The sequence below is a fragment of the Rhyacophila brunnea genome, unplaced genomic scaffold, assembly GCF_057557595.1.
Source record: "Rhyacophila brunnea isolate RB1 unplaced genomic scaffold, BYU_Rbru_1.0 scaffold_19, whole genome shotgun sequence".
In the NCBI taxonomy this organism is placed as follows: Eukaryota; Metazoa; Arthropoda; class Insecta; order Trichoptera; family Rhyacophilidae; genus Rhyacophila; species Rhyacophila brunnea.
Window position 1 is genome coordinate 29,139,145 of NW_028232848.1, and position 27,291 is coordinate 29,166,435.

Consider the following 27,291-nt stretch of genomic DNA (forward strand, 5'->3'; position numbering starts at 1 on the left):
AAAATAGAGGCATTAACCAAAGACACAAGATATCCCTTGAATGTAAGAAAAATCATTGCGTCAAGAAAAAGACGTCTGCGGAAAGCCGTCATAGGTGCAATCAAGTATAGAAAACTACAAGATAGTACTTTCGAAGAAAAGGTTATCGCTTTGAAAAAAGATTTAATTAATGGACCGCACCATGTTTTTGGAGACCATACTTCTTGTCTACCATATTTTTGTACAAATGAACCAAATACAGAGGACATGCTTGATGTAAATTATGTACCAGCATTAAAAGAATGCAGTCTATTTTCTCAATTAATGATATATAATTCTCGTTTGGTGCTAAATTCAAAAACTTTAATTTATAATTTTTAAGCGGCAAGAGAATTAACTACTCTCAAAGACAATCGTACATGGGACGATGTGCAGCGGCGGTAATCGCATTTAATACAAATAAGTTACATTGCACAATTCAAAAACAAGTTTATAAAAATAGCCCAAAAGCCTTCATAAATCGCTTAGAATCAAGAAGGTTGAAAATAAATAAAAAAAAAAATAGGAAAATCTTGGCGAAAACCAATACATTCTGTTCCTTTATCTAATCCAGATTATGGAGAGAGTTGCCAAAAACCTGATATGGACAAAAATCAATATCAATTGTTAAAAGAAACTTTTTTGAAAAAACTCAAACTGACAAACTATGAGAGGAGGGATATAGAAAGACGCACTGTATTACAATCTGAATGTGCAGAATAGCTAGAAAGGCGACGAAACCTTCTTACTGCCTCTGTTTTTGGAAAGGTGTGTAAGCGGCGAGAAAATACAAAATTTGGGCCTTTGGTAAAACGTTTATTATATAGCCAATCATTAGCCAACGTGAAAGCGGTAAAATATGGTAAAGAAAATGAATCAATAGCTTTACAACAGCTTAGTGTACAAGAACGAATTAAGATTGAGAGATGTGGATTGTTTATCGATGATGTGTATGATTTTATCGGTGCAACGCCAGATGGCATCAGCGATGATGATACAATTATTGAAATAAAATGTCCTTTCTCAGCTGCTGGAATAAGTGCAGATGAAGCTATTGTACAGAAAAAAATTAAATTTTGGAAAGTAGATAAAGACAGAAATATGGTAATAGATAAAAATCACGATTGGTACTTCCAGATTCAGGGGCAGCTTCATATTACTAAGAAAGATGTCTTTTTATTTGGAGTTTGGACGGGACATAATTTTCCTGTTAAAATAGAATTAATCAAAAAAGACGAGACATTTTGGATTGAAAAAAAGATATATCACTTTTATATGAATTGTCTACTGCCAGAAATAGTAGATCCCAGAACCAGTAGATCTATGAATATTAGAGAACCAGAAAGGCTAAATTTCTAAATTTTATTATACTTAATATGTTTTCAACAAGTCTTTATTACATCACTATTTTATAGTGTTACCTCCGAAAGGGGGGGTTTAGACGGTATCAATAGTTCATCAAGATATATCTAATTTACTAATATAGTTTACTGTTGCGAGACACCCAGAACAAGTGTAATTTTATGAAATTCAAAATAATATGTATACTTACATCTAAATAATGATACCTACAGATCTTGCTGGCGATTCCACTGTGTCATATTTTGTATAAGCATTCGTCTCTGCAGCCGTGGAGTTTGGTCCCGTGTAAAAAGTACATTTTGTTCTCAAGGTCAAAAACCAAATTGGTTGTGCCAATGGCTTATAACCATTCCTCATAAATGATTATAACTGATATCACCTCATAACTGATCAGTGCCACGCACGAGTTAACTCGCGGGATCTTTTAAACGTCATAACTTCTGAATGAACTGTTTGTGTATATTTTCTTAACAATATTTATCATTTTAGTGTGAAAATATTCACGTTAAACATGTTGATTTGGTAAATTTTCACAAATATTTATCATTCTATTCTTATTTCATGTTTTTTAAGGGATTCATTTTATTCCAAAAATAGCTGACCTACAATTACCCACCTAGTAAAAATTGGATTTGGATTGGATGGAATTTCCTAGTAGAAATTCCAACTGAACAACATGACGCTTTCTATATTATTTACTGTTAGTTTTTAAATTGTATTGTATTGTATTTGAAATAAATAATATATCAATTATACACATAGAAATCAATAGATATATAAAATAGATATCACAGTTTAAAAATCAGAAAGATCAATGCATATTACCATTGTTTATGTTACAATATAAAACAACATTTATCATTGAACGTAGGTACCAAGAAAAATAGACTTCATTAAAATGTGTCAATATAGTATATACCCGATATAATTATATAAATTATTATATTGTTAATTACTCTGTGGGGTCCATATATACTGCTTCAATTGTAATTTAATTTTACAGTATAATTATTTATGTTAAGTACTTGATTTACTTATTATATGTACAAATGTAATATACTTACCTACTTATTAGGATATATCTTGGTGAATTTTAAAATAAGAGGAAATTAAATGGAACTCATCGTGTCTAAGTAGATGTCAGCCGTTGTTAAGTCTTATATAAATATTTATACATTATTAAATTGTTTTTCTGTTTTTTATTGATGTAAAGACATGGCATGTGTTCAAAGTAATAGCAAATTAGCTGTGTACTATTTATTTAACTTATATTAAAACCCCAAGATTGATTTCGTCTTGCGACATATTTTATTCTTCTAAGTTTTACTATGACATTGTAATATGAACCATGGATATAGTATAGTACTTAAAAAAATCAAAACTGGTAATATATTATTTCAATATTTAATTGTCAATTTTCATTTGAAGTCAGCATTTAATTACTGGTATAACATATAATTATTAACTGTTATCTACAACTTCAGATGGACAAATTAATTGATATATCAAATTATCAGTTTTCATTTCCTTTCAACAATGTATTCATTCTAGCAGTTATTTTGAATATCTTACTAGTTTTTATGTCATGGCACCTTACAAAGGCTCCGAGCAACCGTATACTGAGCTTCGAGAACAGATGTTTACGACGGATACTGGGTGTGCGGTAATTTTAGAAGTAACGGGAGATAAAAGAACGCACCAAATAGCCTCCCATCACGCTGAGAGTGAATACGCAACTTTGTACCTGGCCCGGCCACGTGCTGCGGGTGCCTGAAGAGAATCCCAAACTGGTTTGCCTGTTCTTCAAGCCAACCGGATTCCGGCGTTCTGGATGGCCGCTAAACACTATCTATATAGCATATCTGGCAGAGTTACGGGCTGCTAGTATGACCTGGAACGATGCAAAAAAACTAGAGTGACAGAGATTCTTGGAGGCGCCGCATTGTATCCATATGCTGCAACTAAGATGCAGATATAGCCGAAGAGAAGAAGTAATATACAGCATCTAGAAAACTTAAAGCCTTTGAAATGTGTGTGTATAGATACATGCACCTTTCATTGGTGTTGGAAAGAGAATTTTTCTAATATCAAAGTGATATTGATAAAAAGACAAGACTTGGAGAGTGAGCTCTACCAAATGACATACCTAATATGATACAAGTAACTGATATGCATAATTATATTATATTTTATATTACGAATCAAAATAGCAACTTTTATATCATTATCGATAATAAATTTAGTGCAAAAATGTTTTTATAAAATTGTTTTATTTTTTAAACATTAGTCACTTTATATTTACCTTGTGTAATTGTACTATTAAATCTATAAAATGGGTGTATATGCTTGATGGTCGACGTCATAAATCACGCCATGTTCGAATCGTACGCCGAAAGTTGGATTTATTTCATTATTAATTAAAAGATTTATTTCATTCCATCTTATTCATATGAAACCGTCGACAAGCAAAGATCTCGGTAGACATTTTCTCCATCTGCAAAAAACATAACATAGGAACTGTTAATAGTGTGGTTTTTAATCTTTTATAGTTGGCGACTGTTTGAAGAGTGGTAATTAAAACGGATTAGTGATAATACAAAGCATCAAAAAAGATTGAATAACTAAAATAAAGTAATCAGGTAGGTAACATGTTTAATAACAACTAAAACGCCTTAGATTATATCAAACAAATATATATGAAATCACAGGTTTTATATAATTCTGGAATGAATGTAACTAACCTCAAAAAAAGGATTGCATTACGTCGGAATTATGAAACATTGAAAGTATGTATAGACTAAGAAAACAATAAATAAACACTTGAATAATATATGCAAAACACACAGAACACTACGATAGTAATAAATAACATAATATTGTACTTACAGATAGTGTTTCTTATTCCTGATATAAAACACAATTGTTTTAGGTACCTTGCAATTTTGAATTTGCAAACATAATATTTGACAGCAGAGAGATTTTTATATTAGTCTATGGCCAAAAATACGGATTTATTTGGCCGGCTAAAAAAAAGATTTTAATATAGCAAGAACATTTTAAATATGCGACAAATAAATAAAAGTATATATAATATAGTTGTTAAAAAAATCTGTGTACATTATAAAATATATTTAATATTATAAATACATATATTTTTTAAATTTATGTTATAATTTGTAAACGACGAAGCACGTCAGCTAATACGCATAGTAAATGTTTAAACTTCGGTAATCAAATTCGAATGTGACAGAAAGAGAAAGAATAACTTTTTAATCATATTAGCATGCGTAAAAGAGATGTAACATAATATCACTTTCACTTTAAAAATCATACCTAGTATTCAATGTCATAGTTCAACTTTAAATGAAAAAACAGAAACTCTAGGTAAGCATGTGTGCCCTTAAGTGGATACTAAAATTTTGATATCCAGTCGATAACGGTTGTAATTATAATTACGCTGGCATATAATATATGGTTAAACTATGATTAATAATAAACGTTGTTTAGTAAATTAATATATAAACAATACTTTTCCGTAATACATTTAAGATAACTTACAATAATTATTGTACAGTTGTGCAATTGAAATATCGAAGCACGATCGATAATATACTGCTTTCGATAATAATGTCTTTCAATACAAAAAAACGTTTTTTTAGGATGGCGCGTTGGCCAAAAATAAGAATATCAAATTTCAAAGTGCAAAAACCACAAATTGAAAAAATCTAATATCGAATTTCACCGAATCCGTGGAACACGCTGAAACGAAACAGTGTTTGTTAAATTTATCGGAAAAACCACAAGGCTATCATAATAATAATTTAGGTAGTTAGAGTGCTACAGCTAGAATATACATAAATTAATATACCATGTTATTTATATACAAATTATTTTAACGTTGATAAAATATGATGCCATTACGATAATATTATACCGGAGTTTTTTTTAAGCGCGAGGATATTTTTACGAACAATTTTATTAGGTACCTTAATTATTAATATGCTGAATTTACATGAACCCATACGGTTTTATGCATAAAAATGGTGATCACTACAATAATTATAAATCACTGTATAATTAATAAGTCATAATAAAAAAATTTGACTATGGTATTTAATTTTTACATATTGAAAAGTAGGTGAAACACTTAGAGCCGTTTCACACGGGACACCTGTGTAATTTTATATCAAATTCGCATAGCCTCAGTAATAATATAACGCCAGAATGTTTGCATATATGTAATAAAGGTCTAAAATTAAATTTACTCGAACAGTTGGAAAATAATCGCGAATTATCCAAAAGTAATCACATAATTAATGAAAATTTGGTAATGCATTCATCGCCACTATTAAATATAATTTAAACACACGATTAAGACAATTATACTAATAATATTTTAATTGATTAATAATGTCAATAAATAATCAAAGTCCTCGAACACTAATTTTGATGAATTTTGTAAATTTTGATATCCTTTTAAAAAACCCACTAAGGGTTTTCAAAGTATTAATAATATTACAATTAATAATAAGTGTACAAATTCATTATATTGCTGGAACGAATAAGAAAATGTATTCTGTCTCTATCTATACACGTATAGTATTTAAGCACAGGCAACCGGCCTATCTGAATAGTCTTGATAATGGTGTTACAACCGAAATAGCTATCGACAAACCTTTTTTTTTAAACCTGTAGAATTTAATATTAATTATATTTTCATTTCTTGTAAAATGGAATTCTACCAAGTAAATGCTAACTCAATTAATATAAAAAAGCACTACAACTCGAATGTGTTAGTCGATTTCTATGAGATTTTGTATTTCACGATTACTTCCAATACCTATTCTCGGCACTTTACAACCTAGATGACGTAATTTATTTGGGAGTAGCAATTAAAAATCTCGCGTTCGAGCGCCAAGCGGTCGTATTTCATTTTGTAATGGCTGTAAACGCCGCGATTATCCAGAGTCTGGCGGTTGCAGGCGATCGTTGCGCGAGAGTCAAAACGCGCGAGCGCTTGTGGACAGCTGAATTGGGTCACATGTACCTGGAGAACGCACGATTTGTTACTCGCGCGCAAAAACGCGCCATGTGGGCAGAATCTAAATGCAGCCGCTAGACACGCCGGTGTCGCGCTCGTATATAATATAGGAGGCCTTTGTATTATGTTTATGAACGCCCCAGAGCTAATGAGTCAACGCATAATTTCGCGTTAGAACATAAAACTAGCTGCGGTAATAAAAAAAAAATTATCGGCGGCTTGAGAATGTAGCGGCCGGCGGAAAAGTGTACCGGGCACGTCACACGAGTGTCCCCCGTCTGTATGCTCCGATTTAGTTATGTGTAAATGCGGAATCTCAGCCACGCCGGTTGCGCAAAAAAAGGCGACACTCCTGTGTCCCGTCTGAACGCTCCCTTACTCTTGGCGAGTCTTAGCATCTTCCCGTGTGTAGCTTATTTTTTGTTTTTACGTTTTATCAAATCGATATAAATATAAAAGATTTCGTGTACTTAGATAATACACATTTAAATTTAATAGGAAAATCGTTGTTTAATTAAAGGAAAAAAAACAATTTATTATTTCGTAAAAATCTTCCTACAGCATTAGAGAAAGCTGATTAAATTACATTTTCATGAGAAAAATAACCATAAGATAATATGTAATAAAAAGATGAATTCGTAATTGTTTTTCTTTAATTGAAAAATTTCTAATTTATGATTGTTTTTTTAATGTTTTTAGATATATATTGATTAACTATTTAGAATAAAAATTATCAGTAAAATGTATAAAATTTCAGTTTCCAATTTACTCGCTAGAGACATTGCGGTCATTCTTAAATAAAAGTTAATAAACCATAAAGAGGATTGTAGGCAACTACTTTCAATCAATCAGAAGAGCAAACTTTAGGAACAAATTGTGTATAATAATCCGCTGCTTACAGAGTAATTAGTAATTAATACCAAATAATTAATATACAACATAAGTAACTCTAAAATATCTTATACAGCAGTTATTCTCAAACTGTTATATCCATAGTGGTAGCATGTTTGTATTTTAGTATATTGTATGCGATGGATTTGAAAGGACACGTTATTTTTTTACTATTTTTTTTCCTTTTGAGTTAGAAGTGAATCGTGCAGCTTGGTAAACATACAATATACATATTGGCACGATACAGCTATTCAACATATGTGTCGGAACAGATCGGTAAGTTTATGTGTATTATGTGTAGAGAGAAAGAGGGTGAAAGCTTGATATTTTATATAGGAGCAGGCTAGTGTTATGCATGGATAAAATATTTATCACTTCATACCAATATTTAAAAATATCTACCGAACCTTTTATTATATTAAAGATTTGAGAATCTTGAATAAAAAAAACAGTCTTAATATTGAAAATGGTTACATGTAAATTTTACGTAAAACATTTCACCGTGGCACAGTTTGTCGTGACCTTTCCTATTGAAAAGAGATGACCGTACACTATACGGTCTCCAATTTTATTAGATTCAATAAGAACATTCAATTCATGAATTTTGCCAACCTAACCTTACCTCACAATAATCCACTATATCGGTTATTTTGAAAATTTGCTGTCTTCCTGTAAAGTATAAGTTGACAAGAACCGTGTTTTATTTAGACATGAATTTTATGTCAGTACTGTACGACCCAAAGAGGTTGGACGGTCTTTAATATACGGCCACATATTTCCGATACAACATTTCACGGTGAAGTGTGATACGGCGAGTTGCATACGTACCTACAAGTTTCCGGACACGATTGAACATACATTTAAAAACACCTCAGATAATATTATACATACTAGTAAGTCTTTGAAAAAAATACAACGCCCGACGAGACCTGAACTCGTATGGACTGGATTCGCACCAATGTGCTAGTACTGTCGGTCACAAACACAAATAAAATACTGGTGTATATAAAGCTCTCATAAGTATGACAATTGTGTACCTTGACAAATTTAATGTGCCGTACATAAGAAAAGATTCAACATCGTTGGTCGGTCGGATATGAGCTTATTTCCCAATTCGTAGGATATGTAAATAATATATTACATGGGATGATAATACATTTAGATACTCCTCCTGTACATACCACAAATCGGAAAAGTCTGTTGCCATGGAAACGACCGTTAATTACTATTATGAGGTTCTGGCAATAATTAACTAGACGGCGCCAAGTTTAACTGCCTATCGTAAATAATTAAAGCGATTCGCTCAAATGAACATAACAAGGAACGTCTTCTAGGCTGTATGTTTTAATCGATTTTCCACGGTTTTGGGTGTGTTCCTTCACTTAAAACATTCTCAATCGAGTTAACTAGCAATATAGCCAGTGGCGGCTCGTCATTGGCGTCACGGCGGCATGCTCAGTGCATGCTCCTGTAAGAGTGTGCTTTTGAATAAACGCTAGGAAAATAAAATATATGTCAGTTCTCAGCAATATAATAACAAATGATAATGGTAGCCTTATTGTTGGCTGTGATGTTTTCAAACTGTGGAGTCGTTTGTTATTATTTGATGACGAAATAAATCATTGGATTAATCTCGCAAAGGGATGATTTTCAATATTCATTGACTAAAAATAAGGCACTATCAATGAAAATTAAAACAGCTATATACCTATATAAAACTCTTCTGCATTATTATGCAGTAATAATGTGTGTTTGGAGGTAGATGAGGTAGATCAGTGGTCGCTCGCGAGCTACCGGTAGCTCGCGGCGGCATTTTCGGTAGCTCGCGTAGGATATTTTATCATTTATAAATTTGCCTCTCAAATTTTATTATTGGACTACGAAATGAAAAACTATCCATCTGTATCTTCGAAAATGTTCAAGAAAATGGCCCTTCATCTGAAATGGAATTGATAGAATTTCAATATGATTTGACGCGTAGGAGGGGTGCGGGGAGCGGGGCACGCAGCTGGGAGCTTGATCGGTACTGCCGACCCGACAATAAAATCCAAATAAACATTTTTTTTATTTTTAATCCACGCAGCACCCCCAGATATCGTATCCACGAGCCGCCACTGAATATAACCATAATTTAGATTCACATAAAACAATGTGTATACTGTAGATATTCTGATTCGGCGGAGTATAGGTATTGCAGATGAAAGACGGTGGTAGTAGTTGTTCGTGATGATGTAGGAGGCGAGAATTTATTTACTGTTTCAAATAACTACAAGATACAATCGATGCAATATAATAAATATAACTGTAAATCGGTGCGATGTGTCTTTAACGGAAATTTGTAATCGAGTGAGTTGTCCAATCGATTCTAACCCGCTATTTATTGACCGGTGCATTATGGAATATTATTTTAAAATGATTCTGAAATCAATATTAATTCGCAATTTTACGAAATTGCGGATCCGCTATCTCGTGACAATGCGATATCATATTATATATTATATAGGAACTGACTGATTGGACGTGCGAAAATTAACAATAAATAAATAATATTATAATTTTATTGAGATCTGGGTCACAGGAATCTGATTACAGCCATATTAAACATAAGTACATCCTAGTCAGTCCTAGTGGATTTAATTTTTGTACTATTCCATTTGGTCGTTTTTTGCGACCTGGGCTTCGCGTTTCGGCATCTTCAGGCACCATGCGCACTCACCAAAATGTTAATACACACTGACAACGAATACAGTTAATTTCAACTCATATAATAAATCAATACAATAAAGAAGTTAAAACTTCACCACCTACCTGTTAAGTTTATTAACTTACTAACTAAAAAGTTTACTAACCAAACAAATTATGAATATTTGAAGTGTTTGTAAAAAGCCCTCATCTCTAGAAATAGAATCAATTGGCGTATACATCGCCAAAACCCTAATAATATATCATTAGATAAAAATCAATTACACTACATTCAAGAGGTGGGCTTATTTGTGGATGTTTATCATACGAGTACTTAAAGAATGTATCACAGCGGATTTCTTTTGAGTGAATTATATTTTTTAATGTTATTTATAAACGGCACAAGCGACTTAGATGACTATATTTGTATATATGTTACACCGAATGTGCGAAATTAACCATTACATGAAATGGGTAAAATTTTGGCTAATTCATGCAATAGTCAAGCCTGTTGCCTTATTCATGAATTAGGTAAATTTTCTGCTGAGTATATGAATTCGCCAGGGTATGTAATTCTTGAACTGTCAACATGACAGAAGAAAAAGTAAATTTAATACGGATGGTTTTATTAGTTATAATTGGACATAATATAATATTCTTATTATTAGGTTAGGTTAGGTTAGGTTTTGTAATTCTGAATTAAATTATTCAACTGAATGTCCATTTTGAGGTTAGCTATCAAGTGTCAACAAACTATCACAAACATCCAATCGACCATTGCACGTTTGATACCCAAGCACGAATCAAATCGCGAAAATACTTTTCAATAAAATTCTTCCGTTATCATATTATAGTTCTAGATTTTTTTTGCGCATAGTAAATGGATATGAACGTCATTGTAGTTATTGATTGGTATATTTTTATATTATAATCAATGACATTTGACACATTTGTTTAGTTTGATTAGTTACAAAAAACACCACCGGAGCGCGATCATCTATTTTGACCATAGATAATATTATTATGTACATTTTGACCAATGCATGAGCATTATTTGATACATTTAGTTTAGTTGCAAAAAATACCACCGTAGCGCTACTATCTAATTTGTCCAATACATGAACTAGGCAGAAAAATTACTGCCGAATTCACGCACTCTTCAGATATTTTGTCTAATTCATGAATAAGGCAAAATTTTGCCCATTTCATGTAATATTCAATTTCGCACATTCGGCGTAACATATACACTGATTCAGTATAAATAAGCATGACTTAGATAAACTAAAAAACTAAAAATAATAGAAAACGTATAATAATATAAAATATTGCCTTTATGTAAAATATATACTTACAAAAAATCAGCTTATCGTTTTTTTAAGTAAAATAAAATTAACATAATAACATTGTAAAAGAGGAGTTGAGTACACAACAAAAAAGGTTTATTTATCAGTGCTTGAGCTCCTGTACGAATGTATTGAACATGTCAATAGAGGAATCAAAAGATAATAAATATTTTGTATTGAAGAATGCAGACAAGACAAGATTTAATTTATGGTAATCAATGTGAACAGTAGCGTTTCAAAATATAATTACTGCCAGATCGCTGGTTTATTTCAAGAATGTAGTATAGTCACTAGTGTAGTAAATATGTACAATTACGAAGTTAGAATAGTACGTTAGTTGATGAGTTTTTAACATCTTCGTTAGTCGCCCAAACTTGCGAAGAAAAAAGCTGTAAAAGTCACCATGTCGTAAGTATACGCTTTAAAATTGTGAAGCGAAAACATTCCAAGCGAAAATATAAATTGCTCCAGATAAGAAAGAGTAAGTACCTACCTACGGCAACTCTTTAAAGTCCACTCGTATGGAATAGTGTCGTGACTGTGGTCATTAAGTTTTCACACGCGCAATGTACCTACACTGTGATCACAAAGAAACGAGGCATCCCTATAGAGCAGCGTTTCTCAATTAATTTTAGTCACGGAACCCTTTCATACTTTGCTCTTAACAATTTTAAAAAAGGAAACCCTTAACAAATTTCCTTAAAGTGGTTTCATTTTGTTATTCAATAAATAATACATACGGTTTAAGAATGTGCCATTCATTTACTGAACAATTTACCTCATCCGCGCATATATTCTATACACAAGACTGCTATAGACTGAAGTAGTATGTATCATTTATTTTAACAATTACAATTAGTTAATTGTAATCAATTGTTACAATAAGTGCTATGTTTTAACAGCACCTCTCGTGGGTGTGATAAATTTTAGAGCGAGATAGACAATTTTGACTGTTTAGACAGAGTCGAAGTATTAGCACTTATTGTAGCAATTATAATACTTCGATACAAACATATGAAAAACTACCCTCGATAGCTGCCGATAGAAGTCTTGTGTATAGAATAGATGCGCTGGGATACCCAAGAAAGACATATATGGTTTTTTTTTAAATATCGGTACCTACTCGTGACAGGATCCATCGGATTCTGGTAAATGTGCGTTGTCTATTAAACCACCTATGCTACACCTAATCATGCTGAAATTGACTAACAAAACAATTATACTTCCAAAGATTTATACCACATTATGATAATGTTGCGGTTCATATTTTGTGATTTTGAATCCAATACGTACTTGTACCTTGATTCTTAGATGGTGGCAGTATCTCCACAAATTTTATTGTTAACACAGTCACTGCTGACCAGTTAATTACCACTACTCGGTAAGTGCTCAAGACAAGTGTGGTAATTAACTGGTCAGCAGTGAATGTAGTATAATATGTATCTAATGGCCACATGCCAGGCGTGTTTCGAGCCCTAAATGTGCACATTGACAGCTGACTAGATATTTACTTTTTAATTACCACATTTAAATAACATGCTAATTATATCGAATGACTTACTAATGGTTTTTATTATTTATTAATTAATTATAATTTTGGGCAATAACACGTTGCGGTTTATGACATGTTATTTATTGCATTAAAATAAATGGCGCTTGACATAGACATGAAGTGAGGTGATTATTAGGTCTTCTGAAATTGTTCCAGCGATCTTGATATCGAGAATTCGTTACAGGATACACCACGGAAGAAGGGTTTGAAACAGTGGGATATAATATAGTCCTTAAAACGTCATGTATAATAATGTTAGTTATATAGCTTGATCATGGCCCCACAAGGTGGGGCTGACAGGGCTCTAGCCTGGGAGCTTGGGCTTAGGGGGCCAAAGCGTGACGGGTCGACCAGTTGAATGACATAAACACACCACGAATTTGCTCTCATAGTAAATAAAGGTCGCTTACTTTAAGTATATTATCATTAAATATATAGTTCAGTGTTGTAATTTGATGTGATATTATGATTAATATAATTAAATGATAATTGTGTTTACTGACTAATAAAAATGGCGACGGGTCACATGTTACTTGGCTTCTAGGCTAACACAAAAAGAGGATGATATCAGTGCTTGATAATATGATGCCGAATGCCGACAACTCAATATATCAAGTGGATTTATTTACGAAAATACAAAAGAATGCTGAAAAAACACGGAACATACCTTTACCTTATGAAACCCTGGGGATCCGCGGAATACCATTTAAGGAAGACCACTGTATAACACTGTCCTTAATCTAAGCGATAGGTAGGTGGCCCACTTCAGGATGTGGGAGCCATGGCTAGATTAAAGGTAAGTAGATAGGTAATTTAATTGATTAACGAAAAATAGACCATGCCTTTTCATGCAGGCATATGATAGAAAAATAATTATTGTAATACCTTAAACGGATTTTATGACGAGTTTCGAACATCGTAAAGAAAGTAAGAAGATTAGTACATATGGTGATAACTAATTCACGATAAAATACAATAATAAACAACAGTGGAAGTTTCCAACAATATGATATGAGATATCATTAATATGTATGAAGTTTTCCGTTATCCCGACCTCGATCGGATTATTTATTTCGCTTTGCCTTGTCGATACGCAAACTATGGAACGATAACTTTCAAAGGAAAGTTTCTGGTTTCTTTCTGATCCATGTCTATAGCCTCACCGTGAGTCTTATATGAGTAGGTAGTGAAATAAACACATTTATTTATCAATGTATTTTAGCATCATATCCAGGGAACTCTGTTCTGTGATCATATCTTTATCGAGTGATCTCCACTCGTCATTATTATTTACTAATCGTAATAATTATGTAATATGATTATAATTAATATATATATATATTATATTTTACCTTCTATGGCCACGTGGATTGGGTGCAAGATGCAAGCATGTAAATCTCCCAAAACGTTAACAAACTAAGCAGTACGCAAGAGAGTGAAATGCCTGCCTAGACTTAAAAAGATGGAAGAACACCACCAAGGATCGCATCCGGTGCAAGACACGTATGTACCAGCAGGACTACGCTAACTAAACTCCAAAATCAACAAAAATATGTGATATATACAATATGTCGTATTCCGAGAGTTAATTATCCCGGGATATGAACTGGTCAAGATAACCGTGTTAACCTGTTTAAAGCGAGATAGAGTAAGACAATTATGTATTTGAAATTGAGATGCGGCGATTTTGTAAGTCAATACTAATTTCCGAAACTAGCGCTACGGTCGCAGCCTCAACTCATCACCATATACATGCACGAAGTTACGCACGACTCACGAGTCCAAGCGAAGTTTGCCGAGCCCTGCCAAAAAGATATGCTGATTCACACGACATGCGTACCAACTAATATATCAATGGTGCTATGTTATATATTTGCTAATCACTGTGTTACTGTGTTAACTAGTTAGAATAGCCCTACAGGTCAGGCAACATAAGACAATATAACAAGTGACTTTGGAATAATATTATTACAATAAAATTTTAGGTACATTTATTTCCCTTAAAAATCAAGGGTTTTCAATTGAAATGAAAATTTATACAAATATTTCATATTATGGTATCTATCTAAGAACAAGGTTTATTGGGTTGTTTCAGTATCGTTGAAAGAGGATATCCGGTATACTGATTTTAGAGATTATAAGATGGCATTGCCAAGTTATACTTATTATAAAATTTTCTGTTTATCACACGAAACACCCTGTCTTTTATACAGCTCGTCAAAAGTTTCTCTCACTGCGCATTTATTCGCGGCTTTTATTTATTTTCGTCGTGGGTATAAAACGCTAACAAACTTTTACACTTTATATCGATTAAAACTGTTTGCTGGAACATCAATTTTCGCTACGATTATAATTCGTAGGAGTCCGAGTTATTTTCTGACTGTTTTTTAATGGTTTTATGATTATAGCGGGGATATTTTATTGTAATTGCCTTATTCAGGTAATAAAAATAATGTATTATAGGGTTTGGGAATGTTATCTACCAATATAAATAACTATGCATAACCATAAACATGGCATTATAAAAAAATAATAAAATTTTCCAATTTCCATACTAAAGATAAATGTGATAACCCCTATAAATACTCACTGTCACCAATATAATAATGGATCCGAAACGAATATTAACTGCTTTATTAATACAATTTGGTATTAATTTGATTAAGTATAACGGATTTAATTTTTAAAACTATTCCGTGAATTATTATCGTCAGTAAAAAAACTTTCACTTAATTCTTAGAGATGGCGATATGCCCGTTATGATTTAAAAACCATTAGTATTTTGGAGGTTTTCAATTCAATTCAATTCATTTATTTTACATATTGTGTACATTACAAATTATAAGTTTAAGACGTTCACAACATGACATTTAAAAACAACGAAATATTATTAAAACAATATTAGGTACATAACAAAAGAGATAGATCAGTATTAAGTTATTATACAGTATAAATGTGTAAATACAAAAAATTATATAGGTAGAAGAAAGTACACCGGATGAGTTAAGCAGACCCTATTTTAAGAATTTATAAAATAACGTCCACCTATAATATCGCCAGGTTGCGTAGAGTAGCCATATACATACATACATAACACATTGAACATACATAATTTGAAAACACTTCTGAGAAATATATAACTAATAAAAAAATCTTTTTGAAAAAAATACCACACCCAGCTGGATACGAACCTGCGTCTCTCGGGAATCGCGACCACGTGCACTGACAACTATGCTATAGGTAGGCTTACCATAATTATGAAACTCTCAGCCGGGACAGGAACGGGATATATGGCAAAGAAACAAGTTTAACCATCAAAAAAGTATGCACAAAAGAAGAATGCAGAATGTCTTCTGCAGCAGAAATTTTATTCATTTTATTATTGTATCAGTCTTACTTCTCGTTGGAATGAACCTTTTCCACACCCTTTCCACACACAACTAACGTCGTGGAATTTCTCCAATATTTTTTAGATGTAACTACTTGCACTTGCTACTTGACTTCGTCGGTTAGTAATCGAATTATTAGTAATAGTTACCTACTTTGATTCAAGAAACAAAAATCGATTGCCAGAGTAGCTTGATTCGGAAGAACGCTGATGAATAGGTATTAAAATTGACCAACAGTTAAATTTTGTCGCAATTAGTATGTCACGCCGTAGCATATTGGTTAAATGCGACGGATGGGGCGTAAACCCGGGAGAAACGGGTTCGATTCCCGTCGGGGTAACTTACTTTTTTCAAAAAAAGATTTTTTCTATTGGTTATAATATACCTACTCTCTCAGAAAGTGTTTTTCAAAATTATATATGTTCAATAATCAGAATGATATATTCTTAAATCTTGTGAATTATTCGTTGAATAAAAGAAATAGTTAATTATGAACATTTACTATAATGTAGGTATTCTTATAATAAACAGATAAGCTCAGTGGAGTACACACGAAGAGGCATTACGTAAAAAAAATATGATAAAATATGCATATTTGAATAACCATAATTAAATATTTAAGCGGCTGGAACAAAGGGTCAGCGTTTACGGCGGAAAATAATACAACGGGTAGGAAAAGCGTACTTCAGTGAATAAAAAGGGCTTTTTGTGTAGTGAGAAATGGGTACCTACCGATAGTTATGCCATTTTTTACGACGTTAAAGTGGGGAAAATAGTTTTTTTTGTTCAATATTCTGTTCGGCAACGTCACGCTTAAAATTAAAAGAAATAAAAAAACGTAATAAATATCTCTTTTAGGGTATGTGTAATAAAACCTTTTATTTCTTTTTGGGCACAAAAAACATTACGAATCGATATAGGTATAACTGATGTCTAAAAATGGTACTATTATAAATAATTACATATTAAACGGTTCAGACCACAGAACAGATAATAAATAGAATACCGATAGGCTATATTCAATACGCCGAATGTTGATGCAGTATTTTGAATGTGAGTGTGCTACGAAAAATGAAGCATGCATTATGCATGTGTAATAGTGTGTGTAATACACCAACATTAAATGAGCGTAAATGCATAAACCGAGAGCAGTTTTCAGTATTCGACGTAAAACTTATTCTTGACACGTGTGTAATTATTTCTGAGTTCCCTGGTTCAGACGATACATTTTACTTCCAGATTTTTAAAACCATGGCTGTGTGTATGTTATGGTTTCTTCATTTTTCGGGAATGAATAAAAATAAAAATAACCCTTTGAAAGGATTGTATTAATAAAATCGGCTGCAAACTAAACTATTCAAAATTATAAAGGACACAATCCAATACTGTTCATAGCCCTTGCCTTGTTACTTAAGTGTTTGTTAAAGAGCATACCATAAGTGAAACGTCAAATAATTTTCAACAGTAGGTGGAACGAAATTTCGCACTCGTCGCCAATCGGAGACCGGCAGTCGAGGTGGGAGCACGTCAATTTGTCTTGAGATGGCGTCGGAGGAATATATTCTTAAATTGTGTAAAGATGACTAAAAACGTTACGCATGTACTCGAAAAAGAAAACATGTAAATAAATATATTATCATTATTACTAATATAACAATAAACATAACATTATATGGACGCATATTGAATTTTTTGACAAATTATGTTTTGTTCGACACGCGTCGTTTGCACAATCTGCGCGCCGCATAGTCACGATCTTTTTAGACCATGGCTCAGCTGAAGTATAGCCTTAAGTGGGTAAATCTTAAATAAAACTGGAATTTAATTTTTATCATTATGTGTAAATCTATGTGAATGTGTGATACTGATGTGTCATGCTCGCTTAAAATATACATCGCATTTTTTAATTCAAATTTTATTCGAGGGAAGGAGGGCGCGCTAATATACGTTTGAGTAAATTTACAATATTATTCTTAATTCAAAAAAACCATTTGCCATTCTTCCGTAAGTATATTTTATATTGTTATTTTTGGCACATAATTATAGTAATCGTTGAAGAATTGCAGTCAAAAATATAGCTGAAGGCATATGCTCCACCTGGGTGTAATTTTTGGAATGGCATATAAATAATATTGACTTTACACAGCGTGATTTTTATGACAAGGAGACGCAGTGTAAAAAATCAATGAAATAATCATAAAATATTTTATGAAAATACAATCGGCTTGTTTTTAATAAACTATTTTCAATACTGAATACGGAATATTCGTCGGTACCGAGTCCTTTGTAATGGCTGGGTTGAAACCCCACAAAATTTTTAGTACAAAGAATACCTCTCGTAAAATTTCATCCTGTTTTATTATCTATAAAAACAAAAATAATGCGCGATTTATTCAGAGTAAACAGGGCTCCCCTATTGAATGTGGACTAGATCTGACGTAAAAATTGAATTATTTTACGCCGCTTATAAGTCAAAGTGAGGAAATGGTACGTTGGGAGGTGACGGGGGGTTGCATAAATTTAGACCGCGATGGCATACCGACTGAAAGCCACTCACCACCTCGCGCTGCCCCTTAATCAAATGGCGTGACAAAGCGGGTGTAAAAGAGAGGGGTGAAATCTTATTAAAATTAGCTTGCATATGCAAAGGAGCATTCAAAACAGAGTTTCGAATGAAGACATAAAAATGCAATACTATTTCACGATAAAAACTTTTTTTAGTTTATCTACATGTGGGTGAGAGTGGGTCTATTGTTTGGGCACCGCATCAGTTGAAGTATAGCCTTATGGTGGAGAGGGTTCAGAAGAAATTCTTGAGACTCCTTTATTTGAGGTTGTACGGATACTATCCGTGGCTTTATCCAACTGACTTTCTCTTAGGCATGCTTACATACTGCAGTTTGCAATTTATAAGAAATCTATATTTAGCTATGTATTTTTTTCGACTTATACGAGGTATAAATGAGAACTCTGCCATTCTGGGCAGTGTTGACCTGTGTGTCCCTGATAACTATCTTAGAAATAGAGAACATCAGTTGTTTATTCTCCCAAGGTGCAAAACCAACCTGCCACTGGTGATGCCAATTGGGAGGGCGATAACTATGTTCAACGAAATTGCTCCGGGTGTTGATATATTCCACCTACGTGAGGATGAGTATAGGTGGACGTTGTTTTATAAATTCTTAAAATAGGGTCTGCTTAACTCATCCGTTGTACTTCCTTGTACCTATCTAATTAATATTTTTGTATGTACATATTTCTACGGTAACATACTATCTATCTCTTTTTTATGTAACACTTACTGTTTTAAGTATACTTCTTTGTTTCTATATGTCATGTTGTGAACGTCTTAAACTTATAATTTGTAATGTCCACAATATGTTAAAAAAATTGAAATTGAAATATTATTGTGTATTGACCAAAATAAGTTGACCACAGGTATAATTCGCAAATCACCAATATCAAAAATTCTATATAAAAAAAACTGTCAAAAGTGAGCATCCCACTAATATTCTATAACACCATTGTCATTGTTCATGTATAAACATGACTAACTAATTCTGTCGCTGACTGGCAATATTACCAATTCTCTATGGCCAAGTTGGACGAGTGACGGGCCAGAGGCCGCTGCTTTCGTATTTCCGGCGCGAAGGGCGCATTAAGCGTTGTCTGGAAAGGGAGAAGTCTCTTAGTACCGACTGCTGACCGAGAAGGACGTCTCTATTTTGGACCCCCAGCCATCGGACGCCGGAGGCCAATATTAGTATCCATTTTCTTTTATTTTATTAGTACCTATTGATCCATCGAACTTTCTCTTGTTTCTCGCATAAATGTCGATCTGTAGAAGCATTAATAATTATTTTTATAGTATACTTGCTATCTCAGTTTAGTTCGTTCGTTCTTAATTATTCCTAATCTATAATTTGTTTCAATGCTGTTTTCTATCTATAACTGAATATACCTGTGTTAAAATTTTTAATGGACTTTCATTTCTTAATTTCTTTCCAGTTTTATTTCACTGTCTCGCGCACAGTGTGGTGCCCGTCTTTTACTATTCTTTAGGCCCGTTTCAGATAGGACACCAGTGTCGCGCTCGATATAATATAGGAGGTCTTTGTATTCGGATAAAGGGGCCATTGTATTATGTTTATGAACGCCCCAGAGCTAATGAGTTAACGCATAATTTCGCGTTATAAATGAGAACATAAAACTGGCTGCGGTAATAAAAACAAGTGTATCGGCGGCTTGAGAATGTAGCGGCCGACGGAAAAGTGTACCGCACACGCCATCAATTATCATTCCACGTGCTTTCCTCCGTACGATACACTTGAAAGGTAACCTAATATTTTATTATCGTAGCATTTGAATTGTTAAAATATCGACGAAATATTATATTGATGCACTGTACAGCACCTTCGTTCATCAAAAGTTTGTACCGATAACTATAATACCAACTTAGTTGACGTGCCAACGAGAAAATAAGAACCTAGAGAAGTAGACAGGGTTATGTATAGTATTTCGTCCATTAATACATAAACCCATACTGTTGGTAATTGAATTTATGCAACTCCCATCGGAAAATAATTGAATACATGCCACTGGCCGAATCCATAAAACCTGCAAACAAACGCCATACAAATTACCCCCACGGTCACATTTCACCCGCTACAATTCAAATGAAAACGGAATTTATTTGAATAAATATGTACATTTGCAGGGGTAGGAATTAGCAAACTATACTTGCAGCCCCTGCACGAACCCCTACGTAAACAAATTGGGGCAGAGGGATTAGCTATTAAGAGACAGTATGCTTTCAAATCATGCAACAAGTACCTGATTACGCCATGTGAAGTGGTATTATTTTAATCCGTTCCAGCACTTCAGATTTGATAATTAGTATTGCAGTATTTAGCACAAGGACTTCAAGCAAATTTATATAGGGGTGAAATAATCATTTCCTAGTAGAAGGCATAGAATTTCGCAATTGTTCAATGTATAGGGAAATCATTATACAATGGCACCATAGGCGATTTGCAAGCGTATTGGTTTACTTAGTTTACTACAATGCCTGTTTTAATGCTAGTAAACAATACAACTTACATCGGCTTTTGCGGTACTCATGGTTGCACGGTAGAAAGATTTATCTAAGTAGTTGGGTAAAGAATATAAATGCTATTTCAAGTAATCTCCATTTTAGCACGTTTTTCTTAGCTCGTATTCTTGTTTGTCCGGTGGTTGTTTATCCAGTAAAAATCTTACAATCGATTTTTAACTAGCTTCCCGACTAGTTATACATTTAAAATTTTTAGAATATATCAGAACACGATGCCAATGCATTCTTTTAATACTTTTAGCCATCTTTAAGTAGAATTGAATTCATTTTCAGTTAATTCTGTTTTGTATTAATATATGTAAAAGTTATTTCGGAAGAAATCCGTAATCCAATCCACTATTATTGGTTGCTATGGGGGTGGTCCTAGCAACTAAATTATTAATATATACGTGCGTTACTATGGAAATCAAAATGACATTTCAGTATTATATATTTGTTTGTAAATGATTTGTTTACAATTGCCTTATTTGTCCTAAATTATTAATACATAGAATTGTCAAGTTTATATGATTCAACAGAAAATTTAAAAACGTGGTTTATAAAAAGTTCTTTTTATCTTGTAATTATTTGTTAACCAATTAAAAAAAAAAAAAAAACCTCTGAAACATGAGATGAGAGATCAGATGGCAAACATAATTATTAAAAATTATTCACTAGCACGGTTGGACCTGAGGCTTTATTAGTTGAGAATAATTACTTGAGAAGTGAAAGATGTGCTGATCTCACTTTGTCCACATTTGATTTTAAGCTTGGGGGTGTATTGTATTTTTCAACAAGTAGGTATGCTATAATACACTATATTATATTCGAGCATTGAATAAAAAATAACTTATATGATGAATCAGGGAACACAAAAATATTTCATTCTGGTTCAGGCTGTAACCAAGGTTTAATTTTTGAGTGTAGATAAATATGCAAGAAACGTAAAACAGGTGTAAAAGAAAAAATGTTATTTTTTAATAGTTTACGTCTGTATCATAACATTATGAATTCAAGGTTGTCGCGTAAACGTAACGCTCATTCAATATTGGTAATAATTGAGGCCACTCCGCATGCTTCGTTTCATAGTGTAATAAACAAAATCTGGCTTCAAAGCGTTGGTCCATGGCAACTGGCTTCCACATTTCTATCTTAATAATTTATTCCGCAATGATTATATTATTCGTCCATCCAATGCAAAAGGACCACAAGTGCTAGAATCTTGATTTTCTGCGTTAAATGCAAAAATAACTGTAAGTTTCATATAATTTTACTGTAAAAATACCAGAAGTTTAAGTCATTAGGAAAACAAGAAAAACGTATTTTCATACTCGAGATATTTCGTGATTAACCTGTATTTTAAGTAGAAGCAAAACTTCAAATGAGATTTTATAGGAACGATGAATTTGCAGTTATGGTTCTTTTGCATTATGTGACGAATTATAAATTGACAAAAAATAAAAAAACATAATTATTGTTTATATACATACATATTAATACTATCGAACGAAGTTACTTGATGGAATTTTAATTTAAATGCTAATGGATTTAAGTTTTGTACTATTCCATAATGGAATAGAATTTAAATACAGGCATAATTAAATACTAACATGTATTTCTGTGAGAAATTGAGGAATTCTTTGTGTGACTGCTGTATAGAATACTTAAGTGTCTACAGCTCAATAATGAAGATCATAATAATGCCATTAGGCCAAGTGGGTCTTATAAAATGGAGGTCACTGTAGGGTGAGCAGGGGGTGCATGGTGAGTGTTCGAAATTGATTTGTAGGTCAGTCGTCGGACGGATCGTGCCCAAGCGATGCAATCCACCCCTGTCAGAGTATATTTATTGCAGGGGAGGAGTGGCGCGTAATAGCGAATGTAGCGCCCCTAACACTCAGCCGGCGCTGTTGTAAAGATATCAAACTGGAGGAAAAATTTGCATGTGCAAACGAAGCGTGGCCTCATTGTTTCGTTTTTATGTTTTTTTTTCAGCAAGTCTGCAAATTTCTGTTAAGCGAAAATTATTTTGTCTTTAACACATAAAAATATAGTCAAATCTATGCACATTTGCAAATGCGTACTCTAAATAATATATATATATATTTACATATAATAATAATATAATAAAGAATAAATTAGAATTCAATACCGACAAATGTTTTTGTATTACTTTTTCTAGGTCAAGAACCCCGATTAAATATAATTATATTATGTCAAAAAGTTCATTAAAGCGTCAATCTGAGGCGAAAGATCATTGAATATTTTTTGATTCTTCATTATCTTTTCACTCGCATATAACTTCTACGGCTCTACGTACGAGTAAGCTTTTAGGATTCATCATGCGACAATCCAAACCATTCAAGAATCCAAATGTATTACGTACACTCTACGTCTCATTAGTGCGTAGCATTCTTGAATATGTGTCGATTATCTGGTGTCAAATGATTATTTTCCGACTGCCTTTCTATAAGGCATGCTTACTTTCAACTCTCTTGAATCTCATCGGTCTCTTCTGCTCTTGAAACACTTTTGTCTATTATCGAGAGGGATGGTTTCCAATCATGGTGTCCTAATGAATTTGAATTTGCATGCGCCTGTCAATTACGTACGTGGTTCGCAGCCATGATTTATTCTGGATCGGAAGCATTTCCTCGTGTCAAGCCTATCAGGCACCATTAGCGACGGGTGCAAGAAAGACATAGACATTTCCAATGATGTACCTACTTTACATTTTGTTTTCAAAATTTTATTTTTCTGTATTAAATTGTACTTGGTATGTTTTTATTTTATTTTATTTTTTTGTTATTATTATTATTATTTTCTATATTCTCTTCTTCTCTCTTGTGAGGGTAATATTTATTTTGTTATAATGTAAATCGAAAATGTGTATGTCTTGAATTTAGATTTATTATGTCCATTATGTTTTGTTTTCTTAAATAAATAATAGAAAATAATAAATAATCTTTCGTGTCAACTGTCAATTCTTGATGGAAAGATATTGTAATAAAATACTCGTACAATACAATATTATGTAATTAGTACCTTCTTGTTCCACATAATTGAATAATAATCAGAATTGTTTTTAAGCGACCTTTTATCTATTATTAGATCTTCTTATCTAGCTTATGTATTATTAGATTATCTTTTATCTATTGTTACCTAGTAATATAAAATACACAATATTAGAGCTATATATTTATACTAAAAAAATCAACAAACAAATTTTTTTTAGAAATGAAATTCCGTGAAATTCATCAATAAAATTTCCCTAGAAAGTTTTAGAAAAAATAGTATAATCGTATGAGTGTGGAAGATACTTAAGCTGAATATTTATATTTTAATACTGCAGACAATATGGTGTGAGAAATACCATTTGCAATTAATCATAAAATTGACCTAGTGTCAATCTTTAATGTTGGTTTAAATATTACAGTCAAGTGGAACATTATGATCATAATATATCACTATTAATAATTAATTTGTATATAATTTCATGTTTTTACCCTACCCACTCCACATGCAATTTTGTTAGATGAGCACTTCTTACATGCGATAGATTCGAATGCAAAAACTGGATGATAATTAAACAAGCCAACAGAGAAAATACATTGAAAAAGTTCTGAGGGCACCCAAGTTAATACCACCACATTCCTGCAGATAGAACCAATATGTTTTAAAATTCGTAGCAATTAATAATCAAAAATACGTTTTGAAAGTGGCACGTCTGACATTTGAGATTTGATTGTCATATATACGGATATTGTATGCAGGTGACATTAGATGCGATCTTATTTTGTTTTAAAATGAGTGATTATCAGAATAATTCATTTTGAATTTAAAATGGTTACATAAATATCGAAAAACATCCTTTACCAATTCTATAATAATTATATAGTTTCTATTATAAAAATTTAATCAATTGTCACGAATTAGAAGGCAATTAATAGTCATCAACACAATAAACCACTGATGGTTAACACAAAAATATATTGAGCGCTAATGTGAACCTACTCTTAATCTTCTTATAACAGGGGTGGCGAACCTATGGCACGCGAGATGATTTTGCACGGCACAAGAATGTTTTATCTTGAAGAGAGAAAAAAACCAATAATGATTTACAAAACAGTTTTACAAATAAATATACTTACTTACCTACATAATATTATACAAGCATAATATAAAAAAATATGACAACATAGCCATGCGTTTTTCTTCGGTTTTTAATATTATTTTTACCAATCGATGCGTAGATCGTATTGTACACAAAATAGCAGCCCGCGTCGAAATTTTTCCCCATGAAAAACTGTTTCGCACGTCAGACAGTCGAAAAATATTTTTTGGGAAATTTTGGCACGCGTATGTAAAAAGGTTCGCCAACCCTCTCCTATAACAACATTTCTGTACCCAGTTCAGAGCCAGTGTGTCGTATATACGCTGTTGCAGTAAATACGTTCAGTACAGATTTGTACCTATAGTATCACATTTCTCATATCCGATTCATAATTTTAATTTATTACAAGTAGGTACCTGACATTCCTAAAACCAAAAATTCGTAAGCCCATAGACATCAAACGGTTGAAAAAGCTCAAATTACAACTTTCCGAAAATGTTTTTTTCTTGACACACGATACATTGACTCGAGTTTTTTATTTATTTAGATTAAGACTAGGCCTTTTTCAAGATTAAATATTAATATACACGATTTGGGAATGTGATATTATTCTTAAATAAATATATTTTATTTTAAATTATTGGTAAATTCTATGAATCAAATTTAGTGCCAAATATAACTTGAATTAAATTAATTAAGAAAGTTGGTATTATTGGTGGGATTTTAAGACATCGCAGATACGTGATGGTTACATTGTTGAAATTCGGTCGCTTAAAAGTGTATAGTCATTCGCCTGGTATGTGATATAGATAGATATACTCATATGTTTAAATCAGGCGGTGAAAAAATACTTCAAGGATTCTGCTACGTAGTTATGTACCTATTTACAACAATAGTTTTGTGTGGCAACACTGTCAACCCCCCGGTAAATCACCTTGTCTCGTATGGTGACATGTTAGAAAAATATGCATGCTCAGTCAGAAGACTACCTATGTAAGTTCTTATCAAAGTGATAAATTACTTTGTAGACTGGCCATAGCTTATCCAAAGTGTGAGTTTTCTCTCGGGACGCGAAGTCAAGCCGCGTGGGTGCCATGTCAGTTGCAGTGATTCAAATGTTCATCCGAAACTGGTCTAGACTAGAGAATCCAATGCCGAGCCAAAATTCTGATCCCGGGATTTCGGAATTACAATTTGACAATCCCGGGATCCCGGGACTGGTCCCGGGATTAGCATTTTTTCCATTGTCAATATATTATAAATTATAATTACAAATAACATTGATAAAATCGATCAAAAATAAATCTAGTATAATTTTTACAATTTAAGACATTTATTGTTAATATTGTATACGTTCAACCTTGGAAATACACAAGTTTAACGGAGTAAATAATATTGTAATTTAAATAATAATGTGAATTTAATAGGAGAATGCTGTTTCTAATAGTAAAGACTTAATGAATGGATTAGCGATATTAAAGCAAATAATCATGGCGTACTTATGGCCTTTCCGCTTCATAAATCTATTAGTCAGACAAAATATGAAACTGCCGTAAAACGTATGATATCATGGTGGAATTACTTTGTTAAAAGTGCGAAGCATTGTTTTTTTCCAATCTTTCCATTTTTAATAATTTACGTGAAAAAATAAAATGAATCGGCAACCTACACATGGGTATAAATCAAACTTCATTCAAACTCAGTTAATTTCTAATGTAGTTATTTTTTATTAAAAGTATTTTTTCTGTTATATTTTCGTTTTTATTTTATTTTCCATAAAAATTGATAAAAAAATCAATCCCGAAAT

General features: G+C 32.5%; 1 protein-coding gene and 1 long non-coding RNA gene across 2 annotated transcripts in view; both read right to left on the reverse strand.

The window, feature by feature from the left end:
* LOC147072888 (furin-like) overlaps nt 1-27,291 on the reverse strand; it is a 580,379-nt gene that overhangs the window by 99,999 nt on the left and 453,089 nt on the right. The gene's annotated exons all lie outside the window — the stretch shown is intronic.
* On the reverse strand, nt 2,668-4,330 carry LOC147072890 (uncharacterized). Its single transcript, XR_015070503.1, has 3 exons — nt 4,267-4,330; nt 3,683-3,874; nt 2,668-3,271 (listed from the first exon to the last, which is right to left on the reverse strand). It is a non-coding gene; the product is annotated as an uncharacterized LOC147072890 (long non-coding RNA).